The sequence below is a fragment of the Taurulus bubalis genome, assembly GCF_910589615.1.
Source record: "Taurulus bubalis genome assembly, chromosome: 1".
Taxonomy (NCBI): domain Eukaryota; kingdom Metazoa; phylum Chordata; class Actinopteri; order Perciformes; family Cottidae; genus Taurulus; species Taurulus bubalis.
The window spans coordinates 12,191,220-12,199,340 of record NC_136589.1 but is presented as its reverse complement, the minus strand read 5'-3'; the positions used below and the strand labels follow the sequence as shown (position 1 = coordinate 12,199,340).

General features: G+C 40.1%; 1 gene segment (V, D, J or C); it reads left to right on the top strand.

The window, feature by feature from the left end:
• The first annotated feature begins 392 nt into the window (after window positions 1-392).
• LOC306738061 (T-cell receptor beta-1 chain C region-like) lies at window positions 393-4,442 on the top strand. The segment is given in 6 exons: window positions 393-419; window positions 1,377-1,470; window positions 3,315-3,665; window positions 3,769-3,783; window positions 3,900-4,006; window positions 4,186-4,442.
• Window positions 4,443-8,121: the final 3,679 nt, after the last annotated feature.

Sequence of the window (8,121 nt, the reverse complement as noted above, 5' to 3'; positions counted from 1 at the left end):
TTTATTTTAGTGAAAGTAGCTTCCTGTTGATGCTGAAAAAAAAGACTTGAAGGACTCTAAAATGCTTCATAGAGGGGGCATCACAGAGTCAAGTAATGATTATCTGTGGGTTCATCCTGACAAAACCTTTCACATTACACAATGTTAAGTGGTGGATGTTACTCAGTAAACGTGGGTCTCCTCACTTCACTGGGTACTGGGTGATGAAGAGGTGTGACCAGCAGAGACGTCCCTCCCTCTGAACATCTTCAAACCAACAAACAAAAACCAGTTTCTCTTCTCCTTCCTTCTTGCTTCTTTTCTTAGTTGTACCAGAAATAGCAGCAGTCGGGTTGGAGGCCGCTCAGCCGTCAGTCAGCCCGACCTGAACAGCTGCTCTCTCTCAGGGAGAGATGGAGGCTGAGATATGGAGAGGCTGGGTGGGGGAAGGAGAAAGGAGAGAACGGAAGAGACTTCAGGTTATTGTGTGATGCTTTTTCACCGTGGGGACAGGGGGCCACGGTGATACACTCCTATAGAGCCGCTGTACAAAAACCTCCTCCCATTGACACCCAGTGTGTAAGCAGCTGCATGCTATCTGGGACACTTGGAAGAGCAGAAACATCAATAATGTGAAGGTGTGGAAACTGTCAGGCCAAACTGGAACTGTAAAATGCAACATTAAAGGGGAAATTAGCTAAAAATTAGTTTTAAAAAAACAAGTTATGAATCATATGTGGAGCACTGGGATGCTTCTTTCATTCATCCTGACAAAAGCAATATATTTGGACGTTATGAAGCTCATCCTGCATGTGGAAGCCTTCTTCCTCCTCTGGATTATCACCCTGTTTTAACTTGACGGTTATGGGAAGTTTTGAGACTTTTTGGGAGCGCAGACATTCAGTGTGACACTGGATCTGAAGCTTACTTCGGAAAGGGAACAAAACTCACAGTGTTAGGTAAGTAGCATCTCTCACTGCTGCAGTTCACTGGTACTAACGTACAATAGTTGAAATGTTGGTATGAAAGTAAAGCAAAAAAACCTTTATGTTAAAAGCTGAAATATTGAGCTGAAGTGAAAACACTGTGACCTACACTGAGCCTGCTTACTTTGGCCAAGGAACCAAACTGACTGTTTTAGGTAAATATTTCATTTTATTATTGAGTTTTGTTCAATGCATCAACGCTTAGTAGAAACAGAAGTATTGGTGAAAACATAGTTCTGGTATAAGACTCAGGAGTTTCATGCTCAGTATTTCTGCACTGTGACAATGCAAACGAGGCTTACTTTGGAAAAGGAACCAAACTGACTGTTTTGGGTAAGTCAAGGTTCAGGTATAACACATGTAATAGGATTTGTCATTAAGGTGCATTAAGAAACTTAATGTATGTTATAGTTCAAGTTCAGCTCAGGGCTTTTTGATGTGAAGCTTAAGCGCTGTGCCAATTACGAAGCCTATTTCGGCCAGGGAACAAAACTGACTGTTCTCGGTAAGTTAGACTTCAAACCTTCTTCTGATTAATTCACTGGTGTATACAAAGTAAAACAAGTAAAAGCAAGTCTGATGTCTGGGAAAAGGTTTTGTGTCACATAAAAAAAAGAAAGTTTGCAGTGCAATAAATGTTATATATACATGAATATAGTTTATACAATAAAGACATTTTGAAAGCAGCTAATGACGCAAAGTAAAAGCAGCATGTTGAGCTGTTTAGAGCACCGATCAGGTTCACTGTGACTCTGGTGGTACAGAGGCTCACTTTGGTGGAGGAACAAAGTTAACAGTTTTAGGTAAGAAAACATTTAAAGTTAATTTAGTACTGCTCAGGTAGGATGTTGGTAAGATGTCTCGGACACTGTTGATTCACTCCAAAGCTTGATTGACTCCTAACAACCAGTGATTAAACCATGATTACAGCTGTTATACTGGTATAAATAACCTTAAAATAGTCACAAACACATGTGGATGTTTAAGAGGTTAAGGTTAGTAGAGGAACATTTGACTATTTTGCCAACTAAAGGAGATTAAGTTCTTGAAGTCCTCAAAGAGTGACAAAGTTGGAATAGTGGCTCAGATAATGAAGCAGCAGGAGGTTTTGTATCAGTGGAAAGTCTCTGTGTTCCTACTCAGAGGCTTTCTTTGGAGCTGGAACTAAACTCACTGTTTTAGGTAAGAAAATCTGCACAAAAACATCTCAGGAAAGAAGATTCTTTGTATGTTATTATATGTAAGATTATATGCAATACTAAGAATATGTTTGATAGACATTTTTATTTGATTGTTGTGAGCAAAAGTGGACAAAGTTTAAAGTGTGAAGACGTTAGTTTGTGGCAGTAAAGAAAAACATTGTCTATGATCTCCAGTAAAAGTACAGCAGCAATAAAACATTTGGCTCTCCGCCCAGATTATTCCTCTAAACACAGTTCTTATCAGCGCTGTGAAACACTGTGAGTTCACAGTCGGAGGCTTACTTTGGAGCTGGAACTAAACTCACCGTTCTCGGTAAGAGAGTTAAAATTATTCGACATATACACTGACATTAAGTATCAAAAGAATGATGTCAAATTGAGACTATTACCGGTTGTGTTTGTTTAATCTTATGCTCTTAAATGGACCTTAAATTAGCAGTTTTGTGCGCTAAGTTAAATGTTTTTATTTCACCTGAAAAAGAGCACAAAGAGTCTTCAGCTCAGTGCTGAGCGCTTGAGCCGTTCTTCTTGTTCAGCCTCGTATCAGTGTGAACAACTACGACCCTGCTTACTTTGGCAGTGGCACCAGACTGACAGTGTTGGGTAAGAAAATGATAAAAAATTGTATGTATATATTTTTTTATATTCCTGAGCTCCTCTGATCCTAAATCTGCTCAAAAAAAGGTGGTAATGTTTTGGCAATGTGTAGGTTTTTCAAAAAGTGACAAATAAAATGTTAAATCGCCGTAATACATTAAATCTCTCAGTTGTACAGCAAAAAAAAGGTACACGAGGTCCAGGTACCTACTTTTGTATGTTCATTCATTAGTGACTACAAGTTTTGCACTAAAAGTATTCACGACAGCCAACATTGTCTCATTCATATAAAAAAGTAACTTTATATATATATACTGTATATATGTGGCATACATGGTGATTGTTGTACTGTTGTACTGGTTGGTAAAAGAAAGAAGGTAAGAAGGTAAGAAGATAAGATAATAAACAATTGTTTGTTGGATACATTGGTGGATACAAAAAACACCTTGTTGTTGTGGTTGGACGTTAAAATGTTCAGTTTCTCTTTGGATCTGCAGGACTTTGACCGTGCAGCTTTAATTTAGTGATTTATGTCCTTTTGTCCTTGCAGAACCTGGACTTGGTATCACCAAACCAACAGTCAAAGTGATTCCACCTTCAAAAAAGGAGTGCCAAAGCCACAGAGACGAGAAGAAGAAGAAGACCATCGTTTGTGTGGCCAGTGGATTCTACCCAGACCATGTGGGTGTCTCCTGGAAGGTCGACGGGGCGGAGGTCACCGCCGGCGTGGCGACCGACGCTGCTGCCCTCCGGTCGCCTGCTGGTAAATACACAATCACCAGCAGGCTGAGGGTCTCTGCCAACGACTGGTTCACAGACGAAAAAGAGTTCACCTGCATCGTCAGCTTCTTCAACGGGAATCGCACTGAACATTATCAAGAATCCATTCGTGGGGAAAAAGGTAGGCTTCATTTGAAACACAGAAATCACCTGAAAATGTTCTCTTTGAACGTGAAATGCATCAACAACAATCTGTCTAATGCATTTATTCTTCTTCTATCAAGGAGTCCTGCCAAGAGGTAAATATTATTTTGTGTTTCTGAACAATGCATCATCACTATTTAGCGTCCTGTTTGGGCTCCACGTGGACGTTTCCTCTTTGAATCGTCTCACTAAATGTTTGAACTTTCTGCAGAGAAATATTTGAGGATCACACAGACGGCCAAACTCTCCTACGGGGTTTTCATCATCAAGAGCAGCGTCTATGGAGCCTTTGTGGCATTTCTGGTGTGGAAGCTTCAGGTTTGTTCCTCTTGATCTCCATCTTGTTTTCCCGCCCCTTCACCTTTTATCCAAACATGCACACACATTCTATTATTTGTCCTTTGAAAACAGCCGTTGGACGTTGTAATATGTGAATCAACGGGTTGTAAAAAAGAGCTTGTGACGTTATGACATTGTGTCCTTTCTGTCTGTTGCAGAGTTCAGCCGGGAAGCAGAGCGACTGAGAGCTGAGCTGAACAGACAATCTTTATCTTTCTGTCCACAGAATGAATAGTTATATTTCCACAGCTTTGTGTGTCACAGCATATTTGAGTTCATATATAAATGAGCCAATCAACTTCTGCTAGCATCAGAGGAACACATTCCTTTTGCGATATTAACGCCACCACTGGCATACATATATTATAAAGATATGAGGTGCACGTCTCCTGTACGTTTGTGCTTGTGAATTATTTGATGCTTGATTCTCTTCTCAATTAAAGTATGTCAGATGATCTAAAAGATTGAATGACTTATTGACTTTTTATGTATCTTTGTCTTAAAATGTATGATCAAGTTTACATACAGTATGAATGTCAACCAAAACATTTTTATGTTAACCTTCATTTCAGACTAAAGTCTTAAACAAGCCAGGATTAAGCAGATCAAAAGCAATATCAATCAGTTGCTTCAAACTGTGCTGATATTTAGTCATGATGCTCTCACATCTCATCAGATCACTTTTTCCACAGATGGTGTTTTTAGCTGCTATTTCTCATCTACATCATGTTGAAACATCTCAGCTCAGGGAAACTTCATATGCAGGTTAATTTGAGTCATACTATTTTCCAACAAGCAAACAGAGAGGTGCCTTCAGGTTCTACTTGATCAATTCAATCGACAAATTGATTTTCTAGGATTAAATTGACTTGATGGGGTTATTTAAGTAATATCAAGTGAGAGAAGCTAAAGACGGTTTACGTTCTCTTCACAAGTACAGAAGTCGTTCCTTTAGTTAAAACACGTTCAGCAGGAAAGTAAATGTAAGAGTGGGAGTCGACCACACGACAACAGGAAGTCAGCGTTCTCGTCTGAGAACAGAAGAAGGTCAAAGCTATTGTTGGTGAGGAGACAAATCGGAGCCTGAAACCCTGCAGAGGAGAGTAGAGCGACAGCAGAGGAGAGGATGTGGTCACAGAGCAGCCTGCACATCGCTCTCTGTGCCGAGGAACGACGAAGGTGCAAACCTCCACTTTACCGCAACCTCCGGCTCTCAGAGCGCAGCTGCATCTCTGCAACGACCCTCCATTTCTGTGTCAACTGAAGCTACAGAATGAACAGAAATGTGTTTCATATCTCATACAACAGCTGTTTACTGTCATCTGGTGCAGAAATGTGCATATGAACTTTCTTTTTTTGCAGTAGATTATAGTTATAGGCTGTGGCTCAAGGGTAGAGTGGCTGTCCTGAGACTGCAGGGTTCATGGTTCCATCCCTGTTCTCCCTATAGTTTGCATGTTGATGTGTCCTCGAGCAAGACTGCAGTCCACTGTTCCTAAATTTCTATGGATGGGTAAATGCAGAGATCATGTATCTATGTAAAAATATGTAATATGATGAACAGAATTAAGTTTAATGTAAAATCAATTTTGTTTAAATTACCAGAAAAAAGAAGAAAAAAATGAGGGTGTTTCATACAATAAGACACACTAGAAGACTATATTTAAAGCATAATGCTGCAACATTTACTGAACCTCTCACACTCAGTTTCATATTCAGATGTGCAGAAATACAGATAAATATTTAGTGTTGCAGATATACAGTTTAGGCATTATCTCTTTATCCAACATGTGAAGCAACACACACACACACACACACACACACACACACACACACACACACACACACACACACACACACACACACACACACACACACAAAAGCGTGATAAAGGAAATAATTTAAAACTGAGCATTGAGAGGGCATCAGGGAGTCTATGACCTCTACTGACCTTTACTGAACTATATCTATACTGGTGACTCTGAAAATTACAGAAGAACTCGTTCCCAGTGGGAGAACATCATAATGAACACACACTACACGTGTTTTATTATGGGTGTGTTGAGGTACAATGCACACACACACACATCTACATTATTTCCACTGGGGCTCAGACTCAGTTTGTTGACGTGTATTGATGTAATTTATTCAGGCTTACTTTTTAAATCAGCAGTTATAAATATAAATAAAATAATCTGCATTTCCAGAGTGGAAGAGATCCAATTGTCTTTTGTTTGAGAATAGAATACCATTTAATTATTTCATCATTGCATAAAGGACAACACACACATCAAACTATTAATCAAAATAAAGAAGAATACAAAATACATATTTGTTGCGCTCTGATGAATTGAAGAAAAGATAGATGTATTTTAAGTCATTATCAGCATTACTTTCTGTAAATTTCTGTGGAATGTAAAAAACAACTTTTCATGGTAAAACTTCACAAAGCTAATACTTACTGAACACACCAACAGTATTTTTCACAGCAGCAGAGGGAGACATACTCCAAAGAACAGAACAAGGCTAACAGCTGACACTGGATCAGAATTAAAGTTAATATATTGTGATGTACTGCAGGAGGACCCCGATTACCACTTGTACTACCATCTTTGTTACGATACTGAAGGCTGTGATGCCGCTGATAGGATGACATCACACGATGCCCTGATCCTCCTATCTGCAGCTCTTCATATCCACTCTGTGAGGCAGTTTCCGTCAGACAGAACATGGATATAATCGTCAATAAACGAGGCCTCCTCAGATGGTTCATCTTTTTGCTGTGGACTGCAGGTAAATCACAATAAAGTCAACTGTGGCCTGATTAATGACTACACATTAATAATAACTTATTTTCATGTGTTTGTAGTTATTGTAATTTAAAATGATGTTGACGTGATGTCAGAGGATATACGTAGAATCCCACATCAAATTGTTATTATGGTATTGTTTATTGTTCACTCAGGTCTAACTGATGGGAGTGATGTCAATCAGACTTCAGTACTGTGGAAACACAAGGGTGAAAATGCAACAATGAGCTGCAGCCACACAAAGGGCTTTCAGTACTTCCAGATGTACTGGTACAGACAGCTGCCAGGAGAAACAATGAAACAAATCGTGTACACAACAACAGGCAACAAAGATCATGATTTTGGAAATTTCAGCAGAGAGATATTTTCAGCCACCAAGCCTGACGCTCAGAGTGGTACGTTCACAGTGAAGAACCTGAAGCCAGAAGATAAAGGCTTGTACTTCTGTGCTGTGAGTGAACACAATGATACAGATTCCCTCACTAGCTGAACAAAAACCCCAGTGCGCTGTAAACACAACTGTTACAATGATCTCATGCACTGTAGGGGGACATCGAGGACCATGAATACTCCCAGTGACACAATGTGGAGGACTGAACACCCCACATGTGACACTCCCACCACCTGCAGCTGTTTAGATTGCTAATCACACCGACAGTTATGAGACCTGTTGCATTCTCTGAATGAACATGGACGTCATCAAACATGGCCTCCTGAGTGTTTTAATACTTCTGCTCTGGAGAAAAGGTAACTACACGATAGTCTTTAACCTTTGCAGTTGAAACTCGTGTTAAATGCTCTACATTTCACACTCAGGTCTAATCCTGGTGATGATGTCGCCCAGACCCCTCTGCTGTGGAGGGAGGGTCAGTCTGCCACGATGGACTGCAATCACACTAAGGATACTACTTTCTTCCAGATGTACTGGTACAGACAGCTGCCAGGGGAGGGAATGAGGCAAATAGTTTACAAGACTCAAAGTCCTGGACACTTATATGAAAGTCTCTCCAGCTCAGACAAGTTTCCTGCAACAAAGAGCGACGCTCAGACTGGATCTCTGACAGTGGAGAAGCTGCTGCCTGAGGACTGAGGTGATACAGGCGACTTAGACAGCTGCACAAATACACAACTGTTGCTGTCACAATACATACATGTTTTAAGTATCGGTAGGGGGAGCTCTAGATATGGAGACTGCGTTTAGATTTTTTGGTGGCTTTTACACTTCTTGAGCTACATTTAGCAGATGTGTTGTTGTTTTTCAAATGTCAGAGGGACCAGTGAATA